The 15,244-nt window shown below is 50.6% G+C and overlaps 1 protein-coding gene across 4 annotated transcripts in view; it reads left to right on the top strand.

The window, feature by feature from the left end:
* Window positions 1–15,244, top strand: part of LOC144099460 (uncharacterized) — a 181,784-nt gene that overhangs the window by 44,237 nt on the left and 122,303 nt on the right. The gene's annotated exons all lie outside the window — the stretch shown is intronic.

Here is a 15,244-nt window from a genome sequence, read left to right as displayed (position 1 = left end):
CAACGGCTGGACTGCGGAACATTGCCTGCAGAACATATATTTCTGTCTTGAGGGCACTGCCCGTCACTGGTACGAGAACCATGAGCACACCCTTACGTCGTGGGATACCTGCAAGACTCAGCTGCGAAACACTTTCGCAAACCAGCATCGCCGCCAACGTGCAGAGGACGTCCTGCAAACCAGGTTCCAAGGCTCCGATGAAACCAGTTTCGTGGAATACGTGTTGCGGCTTAGTGCCCGAGCCGACCCCCAAGACACCGAGGAAAAGAAGGTGCGCTTTCTTATGCGAGGCATCAAGTCCGACATTTTCGGCGGCCTCGTTCGGGATCCTCCCACAACCGTGGCCGAGTTTATCTCCGAAGCGCAGCTAACATCGAGCGTGCCCTGGCAGCCAGAGCCGATCATTATCGTCGGCTTGCCGGAGTTTCCAATACTTCCAGCCTTTTCGCTGACGACCCGGCGGCTTACCCTGTCGATGCCATGCACCTACGCGAGGTCGTCCGCGAAGTTGTCAGGGAGGAACTTCGGAGTATCCTCCACCCACCGATTGCACATCTTCGTCCTCCCTCACAGAGGTCGTCCGAGAAGAAGTGCAATGTGCTCTTTATCCTCGCTGCCCTGTCACCCCTCCTCCTGAAGAGCCTACCGTGACGTACGCGTCCGTCGCCGCCAATGGTCGGCCGCCCGTTCCTTGCTCCACAGTCACTTCCATCTCCTGCGCCTGCCGACACCCCTCGTTTACAACAGCGTGGACCAAGCAAAGCCGATGCGTGGAGTACTGCCAATGACCGTCCGCTATGTTTCCACTGCGGGGAGGCTGATCATATGTATCGCCGCTGCCCTTATCGGGAGCTCGGTCCTTGCGGATTCTGGCGAGATGCGCCCCGCCCCAAGTACGGCGAGCAGCCTCGTGAAATTGAGGAATTTTTGAGCCATTCCCCACCACTTGAGTGGCCTTCTCGTCGTGCGTTTCGCTCACCGCCGCTACGATGGCTGGATTCACCTCTTCGCGACCGCCGCGGAAGCCTTTCTCCTCATCGGGAAAACTAAGCCCGGCGACGCCTGGAAGTGGCGTTGCCGACCACGTATCTGTAAAAAAGAGCCTCCACGTACGACGTCCCGCTCCCCCTCACCTACCGAAGACGGCCTATCCGCCGATGCTTTCGCCGCTTCTGCTCGCCCAGTGCACAATAATCTTCGCGTACTTATCGACGGCCAGGCCACAACGGCCCTCGTTGACACCGGCGCTGACTACTCCGTTGTGTGTGGGGAGCTGTCCCGCCGCCTTCGCAAGGTACTCACGCAGTGGGATGGCCCACAAATCCCAACCGCCGGAGGCCACCTCATCACCCCAGTCGGCCGCTGCACTTCTCGTGTAGAGATTAACGGTCTCACGTGCCCCGTTACCTTCATCGTCTTGCAGCGCTGCTCGAGAGAGATTATTCTCGGTATGGATTTTCTGAGTGAGTTCGGCGCTGTTATCGACTTCGCCGCCTGCCGCCTCACCCTTCATCGACCTTCCCTTGACCCTCCGAGCCGACGTTCTCTGAGGCGCGCATCTTAGCAGACCACGTCACTTTGCCGCCTGACTCGAGTATGCTTCTGCTGGTCGAGTCCGCACCGGTTGCCTCTGGCGAAGTTTTTCTTGAAGACAGTGTGCAGCTACTTCTTGACAGGGGTGTTGGTGTTGCTAGAGGTGTCACACGGCTTCACTCTGGCTGTACCCAAGTCCTCGTCACCAATTTTTGCGGCGTTCCGCAGCACCTCACCAAGGGCACAGTAATCAGCCTCATCGAGAGCCTCAGCGCCCCTGTCGATGCTGAGACCCTCTCTACGGCTCCTTCTTGTCCGCCTCCTCCCCAATCCTCGGTGCCTCCTTTAGGTGTGAGCATTGCCCCGCAACTCTCTGCTCAGGAGATAGAGGAGCTCCTCGCTCTGCTCGGTGAGTTCCATGACTGTTTTTCTACATCAGCCGGTCTTCGCCAGATGGCAATAGCAAAACACAGAATAATTACCAACGACGATGTCCATCCTGTTCGTCAGTCACCTTATCGGGTTTCGTTAAAAAAACATGAAACGATACAACATCGAGTGCGCGAAATGTTGGCTGATGACATTATCCAACCATCTCACAGTCCTTGGGCTGCTCCGGTGGTGCTGGTGAAAAAAAAAGACGGCACCCTTCGCTTTTGTGTTGACTACCGGCACCTCAACAGAGTCACGAAGAAGGAAATATATCCACTTCCGCGCATCGATGACGCGCTTGACCGCCTGCGCCATGCCCGTTACTTTTCATCCATAGACCTTAAAAGTGGGTATTGGCAGATAGAAGTCGATGAGCGCAACAGAGAAAAGACGGCTTTCATCACCCCGGATGGACTGTATGAGTTCAAGGTGATGCCCTTCGAACTCTGTACTGCTCCAGCGACCTTCTGGCGCGTTATGGACACCGTGCTCACCGGCCTCAAATGGCAAACATTCCTTGTCTACCTTGATGATGTGGTCATTTTTTCCAGCACGTTTCAAGAACATCTTGTTCGCTTAAAAGCAGTCCTGCAGGCTATCAGAAACGCCGGCCTCACCCTCAAGCCTACAAAGTGCCAGTTTGCCTATGACGAACTGAAATTTCTGGGTCACGTCGTCAGTCATGAGGGCGTCCGTCCTGATCCCGATAAAACAGTCGCCGTCACTTCCTTCCTGACACCATTGGACAAGAACGCCGTGTGGAGGTTCCTGGGCCTCTGCGCTTACTACAGACGCTTTGTTCCTAACTTTTCGGATATCGCCACGCCGCCTACCTGCCTCATGAAGTAGTCCGTCCCATTCCAGTGGTCTAGTGAAGAGCAGCTTGCATTTGACCATCTAAAACGATGCCTGCAGGCTTCGCCTGTCCTAGGCCATTTTGATCAGGACGCCGCGACAGAGGTACATACTGACGCTAGTAACACGGGCCTCGGGGCCATCTTGATCCAGCACCAGAACGGCATCGAACGTGTCATCGCATACGCCAGTCATGTTTTGTCGAAGGCAGAAACCAATTACTCGACCACCGAAAAAGAATGCCTCGCAGTAATTTGGGCGATCACAAAGTTCAGGCCCTATCTGTATGGACGCCCATTCCAGGTGGTAACAGGCCACCACTCTCTGTGCTGGCTGACCAATCTAAGGGACCCTGCAGGCCGACTTGGCGGTGGGCCTTTTGACTGCAAGAATTTGACGCTACAATCGTCTATAAGTCTGGTTGCAGACACACTGGTGCTGCCTTTCCTGCGCTCCCGTTGAATTCGCGTCTGCTGGTAGGGACAACGACTTTGACATCTTCTTAGGAGCTCTAAGTACCAATAATATAGCGGCGCGGCAGCGACTCGACCCCGACCTTCGCGACGTGATCTCACATATGTAGGGTCAAGGAGGCGTAGTTCCTCGTCCTTTTGTACGCGTAGTACGTAATTTATGCCTTCGAGACAACGTACTTTATAAGAACTTTTCCCTGAGCCCAAGGTCATGGCTTTTAGTTGTGTCCACTGATCTACGCGATGAAATTATAGAGGCGTCTCATGGTGACCCCTCCTCGGGACACTTGGGGTTCAGTCGAACGCTCGTGCGAGTACGTTCCAAGTACTATTGGCCAAAACTTGACAAGACCGTCCGCCATTACAAACGGCGCAAAACTTCACTTCACCCGTGAAGCCTGCGGTACATCTTCACCCCATCATTCTCCCGCTCAGTCTGTTCCAGCAGATCGGTATGGACCTACTCGTGCCTTTTCCAAAGTCGCAATCGGGCAACCGATGTATCGTTGTTGCGACGGACTACCTCATGCGGCATGCCAAATCACGCGCTCTGCCCTCGTCAACGGCTTGGGATGTGGCAGTTTTTCGTCGAGTCCGTCGTTCTTCGAATCGGTGCCCCCGAGGTCCTTATCACTGATCATGGTGTCGCATTTATGTCACAACTTATCTCACAGATACTGAGTTTAAAGGGATACTGAGGGGAAATTGAAGTTGGCTTGTATCGATAGAATACCAGCTCCTGATCACAAAAACGCCGCTCTTACTGAAAACAAAGCTCTTGTAAGGCACAAAATAGCAAGAACCAAAATACAGGTATCGCCACCACAGGCCAATCTCGCAAGTACAAGCGTGGTGATGCCATAGGACAAGAGACGCCACCTTGGAGGAATTTTCCATCCTACTTGGTTTCGCGAATATCTGAGGCTGACAAAGGTAGGTTGAGCAGATCAATATTGAAGTAAGTTTTCTTTTAAAACCAATAGTGCACTTTTATCACACAAGGAAGGCAGGCAAGAGACAACCTGAATGTTGGAAGCAAAGAAAACGGATGCTTGGCGGTGCCACAGGCGGCCAGGAGAGTTTCGATTTGTTATCGCGCTTCGTGTCTATGAGCTTTGCGTGCCCCGTGGTTTCATTTTTGATGCGCTTCGATTTACAAGCGCCGAACAGCAGAGGAACTCCAAGTGCCGCTTCAAGTGCTAGTTAACCTTTGAAGGAGCCTGTTAAGGCTTGTCAGATGATCGCCATGGTCGATGAAAAGCTATGATGGCACGATGGTCGGTGATCGTACAAGGCAGCACTTGTGTATTCGCACGCTCGCCCGGCGAAACATTCCCGGCTGTGCCAGTCAACTTCAAACTACTTAACGGAAATCGTTTATTAGGGACGAGAGACAAGGTACAAGGCAGTTCGGAAAAATTGCTGATGGCCTAGCTCTGTTAGGCCAGGATATACCTAGCGAAAGCGCGGAGATTTCTGCATCAGAAGAGTGCATTCACTAGATGCGCCTTTATTGTCGGCTGTAACCTGAGCTGTCGTGGCGGAGCGGTAGCGTTTCCGCCTCTAACGCCGAAGGCCCTGGTTCGATTCCGAACCTCGGCACTTGACTTGTTTTCTTTTATTCAGCGAGTGGGCGGGGGGTTTCAGTGGCTCCCATGGATGCCGCCGCTGAGTACGTTGGTTAGCGGTTGAGCGCAGGCTAGATCAGGCGCGCGCGCGCGCTGCACGGCGAAGTCACGTCGGTCAAAGCGAGACCCTCTATACTCCAACTGCGCTTGACCTCCGACGCGTTCGGCGGCTTCGGCGCACTCTGACCGCACTGGCGGGGAGATTGGAGCATGTAGCTATTTCGCGCCGAGTGCGCCATCCGCCGCCGGCCCGGCCAGACTGATTTGGCTCCGCGGCGAGGTGCGCGTTATATTTGATAGCTGCGGCAGTTGGGCGGAGCTGTTCTTTTCGAGCTCGGCTATTTTAATCCATTCACAGTACATATCTGAAGGTACATGCAAGTTGACGAGAGAGCCAGATCTAGTGGACCCGTTGGATCTAGCGGAAGCCGTTGAAGCGTTGTGCGCCGGCTTTGGTTTCAAGCCGCCGACTTTAAACGCGACCGCCCTCGAGCACCCATTTGTTTTTTGTGGCAGAAAACAAATAAATAACTTGGCCCTTGCAACCGTGGGAGACTTCGACGCCGCCTGCTGCGCCGTGCAACCGCGCCGTTCAAGGAATCACAATCCGTTGGCCCCAAAGCCACGGCCAGCCTCCAATGGGCGCAAGGCGCCGACCTTGTCCTGGCCCCTTGCGACTCCCTGCACTGGGGTTTTGATATTTAGTTTGCAACGGCTGCTCACTGAGGAAGTGGGAAACGACTCGCCGGCGCCTAACCTAACCGTGCTCCCTCAAAAGCATCACACGCTTTTTGGGGCTGAGGTCACTGTAATGCAGGCCAGAGTTTTTGCGAGAACTACATCGTCGGGTTCGGGAACAGGATCCATCGTAACGCTGGCAAGACGCCAGTGCAAACGTAAACGAAGCGACGGTGGCGACCCCCGATAGATGCCTTCAACGTGCGGTGGCGGTAGCTTTCATTTTGGCAGCTGCTAGGCCGCACCGCTAGCCGCCAGAAGTCACGGAGTCTCCGTTTACGTCATGTTTCACGTCACTCCGTTCTGTGTCGTCATAAGAGTTCTCCGTGTCGTCATAAGAGTTCTCGAGTTTGAATCGGAGCGGCGGGAAAAAATTTTTCAACTTCGAATCCAAATTTCTTTGAAATAAATGCATCTTTTGCTCCCGGACAAGCGTCAACAAAGCCATGAAATGCCGAACTATCAGATATTGCTAACAAAAAAATTTTGATAGGGTTCTCAGTGTCCCTTTAAGCCACATCGCCCACCGCAAAACTACCGCATACCACCTGCAGACAAACAGGCTGACCGAGCGCCTTAACAAGACCTTCGCTGACATGCTCTCAATGTATGTCGTCATAGAGCACCGAACGTGGGACGAAGTGTTACTGTACATAACTTTTGCGTACAACACTGCAGTTCAAGAAACGACCGGATTTTCGCCATTTCGCCTGGTGCATGGCCGGGAAGTCATTACCATGCTCGGCGCTATGCTGCCCCATCAGCCAGATGTCTACGCTCAGGCCGATGCTCAACTCGTCGCTCAACTTGCGGAAGAAGCCCGACAGTTGGCCAGCCTTCGCATCCAAGCCCACCAGCAAGTCGATGCTCGCCGATACAACCAAGGCCACCGTGATGTTCAGTTCAATCCTGGTAATGGAGTGTAGGTGTGGACTCCAATTCGATGCCGTGGTCTTAGCGAGAAGCTGCTGAAACGATACTTTTGCCCGTACGAAGTGAAGCGATTCGACGTATAGGCAGGTTAAATTATGAAGTGTTGCTGATCGTAACGCGGGCGTCTCTCCACTCGCCTGCCTCCGAAGTTCATGTAGCTCGCCTGCAAGCGTACTGTGACCGCTCAGAGCACGTGGCCTAACTCTTCGCGCTCTACACATTTTTTTCAGCCTTAATTTTGCCTCTCTGCACATCGGGACGATGCGCCTTTTGGGAGGGGAGCAGTGTCATGTGTGTTATTATTCCCTCATTTTGCACTTAACGTCATCTTCAACCAGTGGGGTGCCGATCGACGGTGAAGAGGTAGAAGCTCGGCAGAACTCGCTCGTGAGCCCGGCCGCGACTGCTTGGCCTGTCTCTGGCGCCTGCTACTGTGGTCCTGGTTTTCCATCGTGCCTTCGACCCGTGTCGTCCGAACGACCCGTGACAGTATTACTGAATCCAAAACTGAAACATCCAAAAATACCTTCTCCCTGCCACGCGTGGCTATTCGTTCGAGCCGAATACTTGGAAATGACTGAATCACAAAGTTCGAATCGAAGTGAATATCGAATAGCACATTATTCATTCAGCTATTTGAAACTCGAATATTTGCACAAGCCTACTCGCAACTAATTATGAAATTGAACTGCCATGGTGGGCAGTTTGCTCACAATCCGATGGGCAGCTTGTGATGACGTCACGTCACGTGACCAAGGTGGTCCACGTGCTAGAAGCAGGTTTCGGACAGGCAGTCAAGCACTTTTCAGCGGATTGGAAGCGCTAGAGCACTATAATGGCAACCACAGGAATCGTTCTCTGCAGACTCAGGGAGTTAGTGATTACTATTATTCAGCCCACATGATGAATTTTAGCTAGCCATTTGATTTTCAAGTGGCCTCAATAACGTTATATTTTAAGCTACAGCTTAATAGCCTCACTGCAGCAGAAAGCTGGCATCGCACCAGCGGAAGACATTAAAGAAATAAATAAATTTTAAAGCTGGGGGAGTGAGATACGAACCCGCGGTGGCGCTAAAAAATCAATTCCGGTGGCCGCTGCTTGAGGCCACAACGCAGTTGCCACAGCTTTTTTTTAAGCATGGTATTTAATACATTGAAAATAACCTCCTGCATAAGGGCCGAGGTGAACGCCGTTCTCCTGTCAGTTACAACGATGATGGGTGCACAGTGACGAAGCACAATATTTTGAACGAAAAAGTTCGCAATTTTATCAGCGGTACCTACCACGAGGGAGAGCTTTAGTTTCACAGTACCGGCTGAGGTAGTCGGTCGTGACCACAATGTAGCGGTTAGCCGGCGAGGACTCTGGAAATGGACCGAGTGAGTCCATGCCGACTTGGTGGAAGGGGACTTGTGGCAGATCAATGGGCTGCAGTAGTCCGGCTGGCTTAGTTGGCGGCGTCTTGCGACGTTGGCACTCGCGGCAAGTTCTGGCGAAATGCTGGACAATTGTAGCAAACCTGGGCCAGTAGTACTTTTGGCGTATCCATGCCAAAGTGCGGGAAAAACCCAGGTGACCAGAAGATGGGTCATCATGGCACGCCTGCAGGACTTCGTCGCGCAAGGCCGCAGGTACGACGAGCAGATAGGCAGCTTCTGTCGGGTTGTTTTTCTTGTACAGAACGCCATCATGCAAACAGAATGATGCAAGTCCACGTGAGAAGATTCGCAGGGGCGACGCTGCGCTTCTTTCAAGATACTCAATGAGAGGCCGTAGTTCACTGTCGTCGCTTTGGTGTTGAGTGAGGACGGACGTGGAGATGGCACCGAGAAAAACAGAATCGTCGTCGGGACCAGCTCGGTTGTCCTCGATAGGAGCACGAGACAGGCATTCGGCATCACTGGCTTCCTACTGGACTTATAAACGATCGTGACATCAAACTCTTAAAGGCGAAGGCTCTAGCGTGCAAGCCACCCCGAGGGATCTTTGAGGTTCGCCAGCCAACAAAGCGAATGGTGATCACTGACGACTCTAAAAGGGCGGCCGTATAATTATGGGCGAAATTTGGTCACTGCCCACAGAATTGCCAGGCATTCTTTTTCAGTAGTGGAATAGTTCGCCTCTGAGCGTGACAAGGTGCGGCTTGCGTATGCGATGACATGTTCGATACCATCCTGCCACTGCACAAGGACCGCACTGAGGCCGATGTTGCTGGCGTCGGTGTGCAGTTCAGTGTCATCTGATACATCGAAGTGGCCAAGGAGACTTTGGAGACGAGTGCGGAGGTCTTCGAAGGCCTGTTGTTGCTCCTGACCCCAGAGGAACGGTTCGGCATCTTTCGTGAGGCGGGTGACGAGCTCAGCGATTTGGGAGAACTTCGGCACAAAACGCCGATAAATGGCGCAGAGGCCCAGAAAGCGGCGCACACTGCGCTTATTGGTTGGCATGGGAAAAGCAGCGACGGCAGCTGTCTTATTTGGGCCTGGCCTGACTCCCTTAGTGCTCACGATGTGGCCGAGAATCTTCAACTCCTGGAAAGCGAAGTGACACTTTTCGGGCTTGAGGGAAAGACCGGCTGAACGAATTGCTGTAAACACAACGCAAAGCCGCCTTAGGTGCTCTTCGAACGTGGCGGAGAAGATGACTACATCATCCAGGTACACGAGGCAGGACTGCCATTTTAGATCGGCAAGCACGGTGTCCATCATCCACTGGAAGGTGGCAGGAGCCGAGCACAGGCTGAAAGGAAGCACCCGGAATTCGTACTGACCATCCGGCATAATAAAAGCAGTCTTTTCCCGGTCGCATTCATCCACCTCGATTTGCCAATAGCCACCGCGTAAATCTAGTGATGAGAAGTACGTGGCGTGGCGTAGCCGGTCCAGGTAGTCATCGATGCGTGGTAGAGGATAAACGTCTTTTTTTGGTGACTTTGTTTATACGTCCGTAATCAACACAGAACCGTAGGGTTCCATCTTTCTTCGCCACTAGAACAACAGGCGATGCCCACAGGCTCGTCGACGGTTGTATCACGTCGTCTTGGAGCATTTCTTGATTTTGTCGGCAAATGGCATCCCGTTCCTTCGAAGAGATCTGATAAGGCGGCTGGCATAACGGTCGCTGGTTTGTGAGTGAAGTCTGCCTAACCTTGGAGGTCGAGGCAAAACAGTCGCGGAAAGATTCGATAACGCTCTCGAGGCAGCGTTTTTGGTTAGACGGGAGGTTCAAGTTCATGTCGGTTTTTATGGGAGTGGTTGGTGCCTCCACTGATGCTGGGATTTCAGACAGTGTGTGCTGTCCCGCGAATTCACTAATTTCTTCGAAATATGCTATAGTTGTTTTGCCAGGCAAACACTGGGGTTCACAACCAAAATTGATCACCAAAAGTTCGGTTCGCCCACTGTTCAATTCAATAATTCTGTGAGCCACACAGACTTGCCAACCCAGGAGCAGTGAGATGTTGGCTTCAGCGATGCCACGAGTGCTGGGGCTGTTATCACACTTTACGGTAACAAACATGCTGGCTCTTGACGGGATCAATACATGGTCTTCACAGATGTATAACTTAGCCCTGCGTGGCTCGGTATCGTCGTCGACAGGGCCTTGGGTGGAAAACGACATGATTAGCTCCTGAAGGTTGATAACGGCACCATACTCCTGAAGGAAATCCAAACCGAGTATGAGGTCTTTGGAGCACTCGGGTAACACAGCAAAGCAACGAGGGAAAGTAACACCGCGGATCTGGATTTGCGAAGTGCAGACACCGATCGCAGTTACCACGTGGCCACCAGCTGTCCGGATCTGCGGCCCAGACCAATGGGTCAGAACCTTCCTCAAGGCCGTAGCTAAACGTCTGCTCATTACAGAAAAATCGGCGCCGGTATCCACGAGTGCGGTAACGTCGTGGTTGTCGACGGATACCGGAATTTCGGCGGAAACCAGTCAGTCGCAGCGCGTCGTCGAGGTCGTCGGATCAGGTCGTCGTCGTCGGTCGAAGCGTCGCGGCGAATCGTCGGGTGGAGGCTTTTTACTCGAACCAGTAACGGCAGCCCTACCCCTGCTGGAGACCGTCTTCAGTTTTCCCGACGTGTGGACGTAACTCTGAACTGGCCACAGGATGACGGGCGGCCGGGCGAAGAGAACCGCCTTGGGGATGGCGATCGGCACTGGCGTCGCTGCGAGGTCGAAGATTGCGCGTTATCAGCCAAGTACTGTTCGATATCTCGTGGTCTTTCACTGTAGCGTGGTCGAGGTGTGTCAGGTGAAAACCCCCTTAAACCAGTTCTGCGATAAGGGCAGTGGCGGAGGATGTGGCCGGGCTCCGCGCAGTGGTAACAGAGCAGCCGATTGTTTGGCGTACGCAAAGCATGCGCTTTGCTCACGGGGGGGCCTGAACTCCTGCGGCACGGAGGGTACTGTTGCGATTCACTCCTGCAGATATGGCACAGGAGCAATGGGGGAAAAGGCTTGCATCGCTGGCCCAGGACTTCGTAGCGCCTCGCTGTACGTCATAACGGAAGGCGATGGGTGTGGAGCTGGGAGTGGCTGCACAACTTGCCGGATTTCTTGCGGACCACATCCGTTACGGCAGCGACGCTGACCTGTGGAGCTTCAAAGTGAAATTTTGCCAGTTCCTCGCGCACTAGGCTTCTTACAGGCTCCCGGAGCTCCTCGGCGGGCAGCGACGTAGGCATGTACTGGGAAGGAGCTGCTACAGTAGCCTGACGTCCGTAGTGCACGCCCCGTTCCTGCAGAGAGCGCTCGATAGCCGTTGCCTCCTTGGTGAAGTCGGACACCGTTCTTGGCTGGTCATGGACCGGTCCAGCAAACAGCTGCTCTTTTACGCCATGCACTAAGTGGCGTACCTTCTTGGCTTCGGGCATAGCAGGGTCGGCCCGATTGAACAGTCGCGTCAGGTCCTCTATGAACATCACGACGCTCTTGTTCGGCTGCTGTGATCTCGAGCGCAGGGCGATTTCAGCTTTCTCTTTTCTTTTTCTGCTGGTAAATGTCGCTGGCAGCTCTCGACGAAAAGCCTCCCAGGTGGTAAAAAAAGCTTCGTGGTTCTCAAACCACGTTTTGGCCGAGTCCTGCAGCGCAAAGTAGACGTTGCGCAGCTTGCGCTCGCCGTCCCACTCGTTGAAACTCACGAATCGGCGGATAACTGGGCGGGAGCCAGATAGATGACTTAGACAACGGAGGCAGGAGAAATAACGTAATCATTTATGGAATCAAAGAGCTTAGCAAGGAGACTAGCGAGGAACTGGAAAAGGAAGTAATTGATGGTGTTTTACTGGAACAACTAGGTCTAACAGTGAATGGTGTCGAAAGATGCCGCAGTGTGGGTAAAAAGGAAATAAACAAGGCACGACCAGTCATTTTGAAACTTCTCGACTTCCGTGAAAAAATGTCAATATTATGATCATGCCATTAACTCAAAATCACCAAAATCAACTCAAAATAAAAACACCAAAACGCTCAAAATCAGTAGCTTAGGACTTTTCTAAATGGGCTAGGGAAATACAGAAACAGCAGTGGGAAAGCTGTGAAGAAGAGGGGAAAGAGAGCATCAAGCTTTCAAGCTAATCTATGATAAGCTAAGCGTTAATTGCGTACTGTATGGTTGGGATGAAACAAGAGCTCCTCGCTTTAGGCTTAGAAAGAAACAAACTGACTCCCGACTAAGACACTTGAGACCTTGAAGATACTAAATGTTTATTGCAGAAGTGTCATAAACAAGACAACTGAGTTGGAGGCCCTTCTGCTTTTGCAGGACCCTGAAATATCGGTTTTAACAGAAATTTGGCTCAACAATACAGTGTTTGACAGTGAGTTCGTTACCACTGGGTACAGTTTGTACCGAAAGGATCGTGATGGTAGAGTTGGAGGTGTCAGCATTCGGTTCAAATCATCCCTGCAAATCTTACCAATGCGTGATGTACCCAATGTAGAGTGCATTTTTTGCACAACACACTATGGAAACGTTGGATAAATTATTGGAGCAGTGCACAGGCCCCCCAACTCTATCGTTGCCGTATCAGACGAACTCAAAGAGTATTTGTGCACGAATGTTAAACCCAACAATTGTATTATACTGTCAGGATATTTTAATTTGCCTGAAGTAGACTGGTCAAATTATTCAGTTAAAAAGCATGACCCCCAAGGTGAAGCTATGTTTGCCATTACTTCTGTCCTCGACTTATTGCAAATTGTAGAAGAAAATACCATATTTTAAAGCAATTTTCAATCAATGCTTGACCTCCTTTTGTTAGCAGATCAATTACTGCCAAAACAAACTGCCAGATAGTAGATGAAATATCGGACCACAACGCTGTACATTGCTGCAGACGCCGCTTTAGATAAGAAACGTAAATATTCATCCTATCGAAACTTTTCTCGAGGTTTTTTAGATATATTATAAGTATCTGGGATTCTTGATCACTAATGACCTCACTTGGACTGAGCACATTGACTACGTAATGGCCAAAGTTAATCACAAGTTGTTCTTTCTGAGGAGAGCCTTGAGACTTTCTACTTGTTCTGTCCGATATTACTCGCATACAAGACCGTAATTCTGCCGATACTAGAATACCCATGCATTATTTCGGACCCTTTCACTAAAACTTACACAAGATAGAAACAATGCAACGAAAAGGAGCTCACTTCATTTATAATATATTTGGATGTACGTCAGTGACAGAACTCTTAACTAAAGCAGACTTGACACCATTAACGCAAAAAACCATGTGTCACGACTAAAATTTTTCTCAACTTATTAACGGCCACTATTAGACAGATGTCATGAGATTAATTTCTTTTTCATCTCGTTACACCACAAGGCAAAGACATAGCCGCACAGTAACGCCATTTACCATGCATAATAACCATTTTAAAGGGGCTGCGAAACACTGCTTGAACGGATGCCGGTTACACTTCAGATGGATTCTTTGTCACACAGATGCTGAATCAAAAAGAATTACAAGAATCGATGCATAGAAACGGAAAATATTCAATGAAGAAATTTCAGAATACAAGCAAACAAAATGCTGCCCTTAACTCGATTTTGACGCAGCTTCCCATTCCCATTTCACTCTCCCAATGACAACACTTAGTGCGACCAATCAAAACAACCTATCTGAGCACGTGCCGGAAGTTTGCACTCCATGGTTGCCTGTTCTCTGTAACTCGTTCTTGCCAAGGCAGCCAGCGCCATTCGCACGGTTACAACAACCATGTGAATGCTTAGCTAACCCAGCGATGCTTCATCATCACACCAATGGCGCAGAAGGGAACACTGATAAGTGACGTTCCCTGACTTATAGACCTGAATGCGATCCGATCTCGATCTAAACTTGAGCGCAAGATACTGCGACGGTGTGACAGCCTGCACAAGATGTCAGACACACTTAGCATAGCGCGTACCGCTACTGCTTACCACTTACCATTGCCCGTCGCTTCTAGAGCGCTGGTTGGTCACGGCGAGCAAGGGGCGCGCCATCTGGCGCCATCTGGTGCCACCGCCCGGTGATCCTCCACAAGCTGACGATGCGCACTGCTAAATGTGAAACGAACGGCTTTTTTCTTTGCATCCTTCCTCGAGACCGAAACGAACGTTGTGCAATGGCTCGATCAGATCGATTCCGCAAAGCCCTTCTCAGATACATAGAGAGTAGCCATGAGTGTTGTGTGCTAGGTCGTAGGATGTTTACAATGAAGCGCAAAGCTCTTCGATGCAAAAAGTAGCCAGAGCCTCTGGTGGTGTATTTTTATTTTACTTGCTTTACAGCACTTTTATCTAAGGCAAACAAGTTGGTTTTGTTGATGTAATATAAAACACAACAACTTGACAAAACATATCTCTAGTTATTAACCCAATTTGAAATATATTTACTGTTTGTTCAATCATAAAGCTCCCACCAAGTGATGTCATATCCAGTGCTAAAAACCGCCACTGTATGGTGACACCATCAGCCCCCTGAATTTGTTTTTGCAAGCTAATTAAAATATTAAAAACCAGAGTATACACGGTACGGCTGATGCTTATAGCATCACTATAATTCATTCTATGCAACCAAGAGGCAGAACAATGCACTGGTTATGTGTTTCGGGGCCCTTTAAGTATTCTTATCTGTATCTGTACTTATCTGTATTCCACCCTGCTCAAATCTCCAGTAGGAATTGCAGTATAAGCAAAATAAATATAGATAACAAGGAGATGTTATAAGTGCAGGGCACATGAATATATGCAATGCATGCCAGAAGTGATATTTTAAGGCTCAACTCGTAACTCTCTCGGTTTTGTCTCATGTATTAGCTCAAGCTCACACAAACGTACACGCACACACACAATAGTATAAGCATATAGCCTCTCGTCCAATAGTGCCTTCAGAGCTTGTCTTGTACGTTTATTACTCAGTAATATCGCCAGAAGTTGCCTACTAGAAAATATAAATCGAATTTTAAAACGACTGTTAGTGAGGGTGAGGGCAATTTTTATTGCCTGCGAATTTGGGAGCATGAACTGGGAATGCATCAATAAGGTTTCACAGTAGTTTCACAGTAACGCACGCATTTTACTTGTGAAATTGGCCAGTGATGGTGGCACCCTGTATATTGTTTTTTTTTGTTTGTGTGTTTGTATTCTGAATT

Source organism: Amblyomma americanum, chromosome 7 (assembly GCF_052857255.1).
Source record: "Amblyomma americanum isolate KBUSLIRL-KWMA chromosome 7, ASM5285725v1, whole genome shotgun sequence".
Lineage (NCBI taxonomy): Eukaryota > Metazoa > Arthropoda > Arachnida > Ixodida > Ixodidae > Amblyomma > Amblyomma americanum.
The sequence above is the reverse complement of the archived record's forward strand: the minus strand, read 5'-3'. Positions and strand labels throughout refer to the sequence as shown.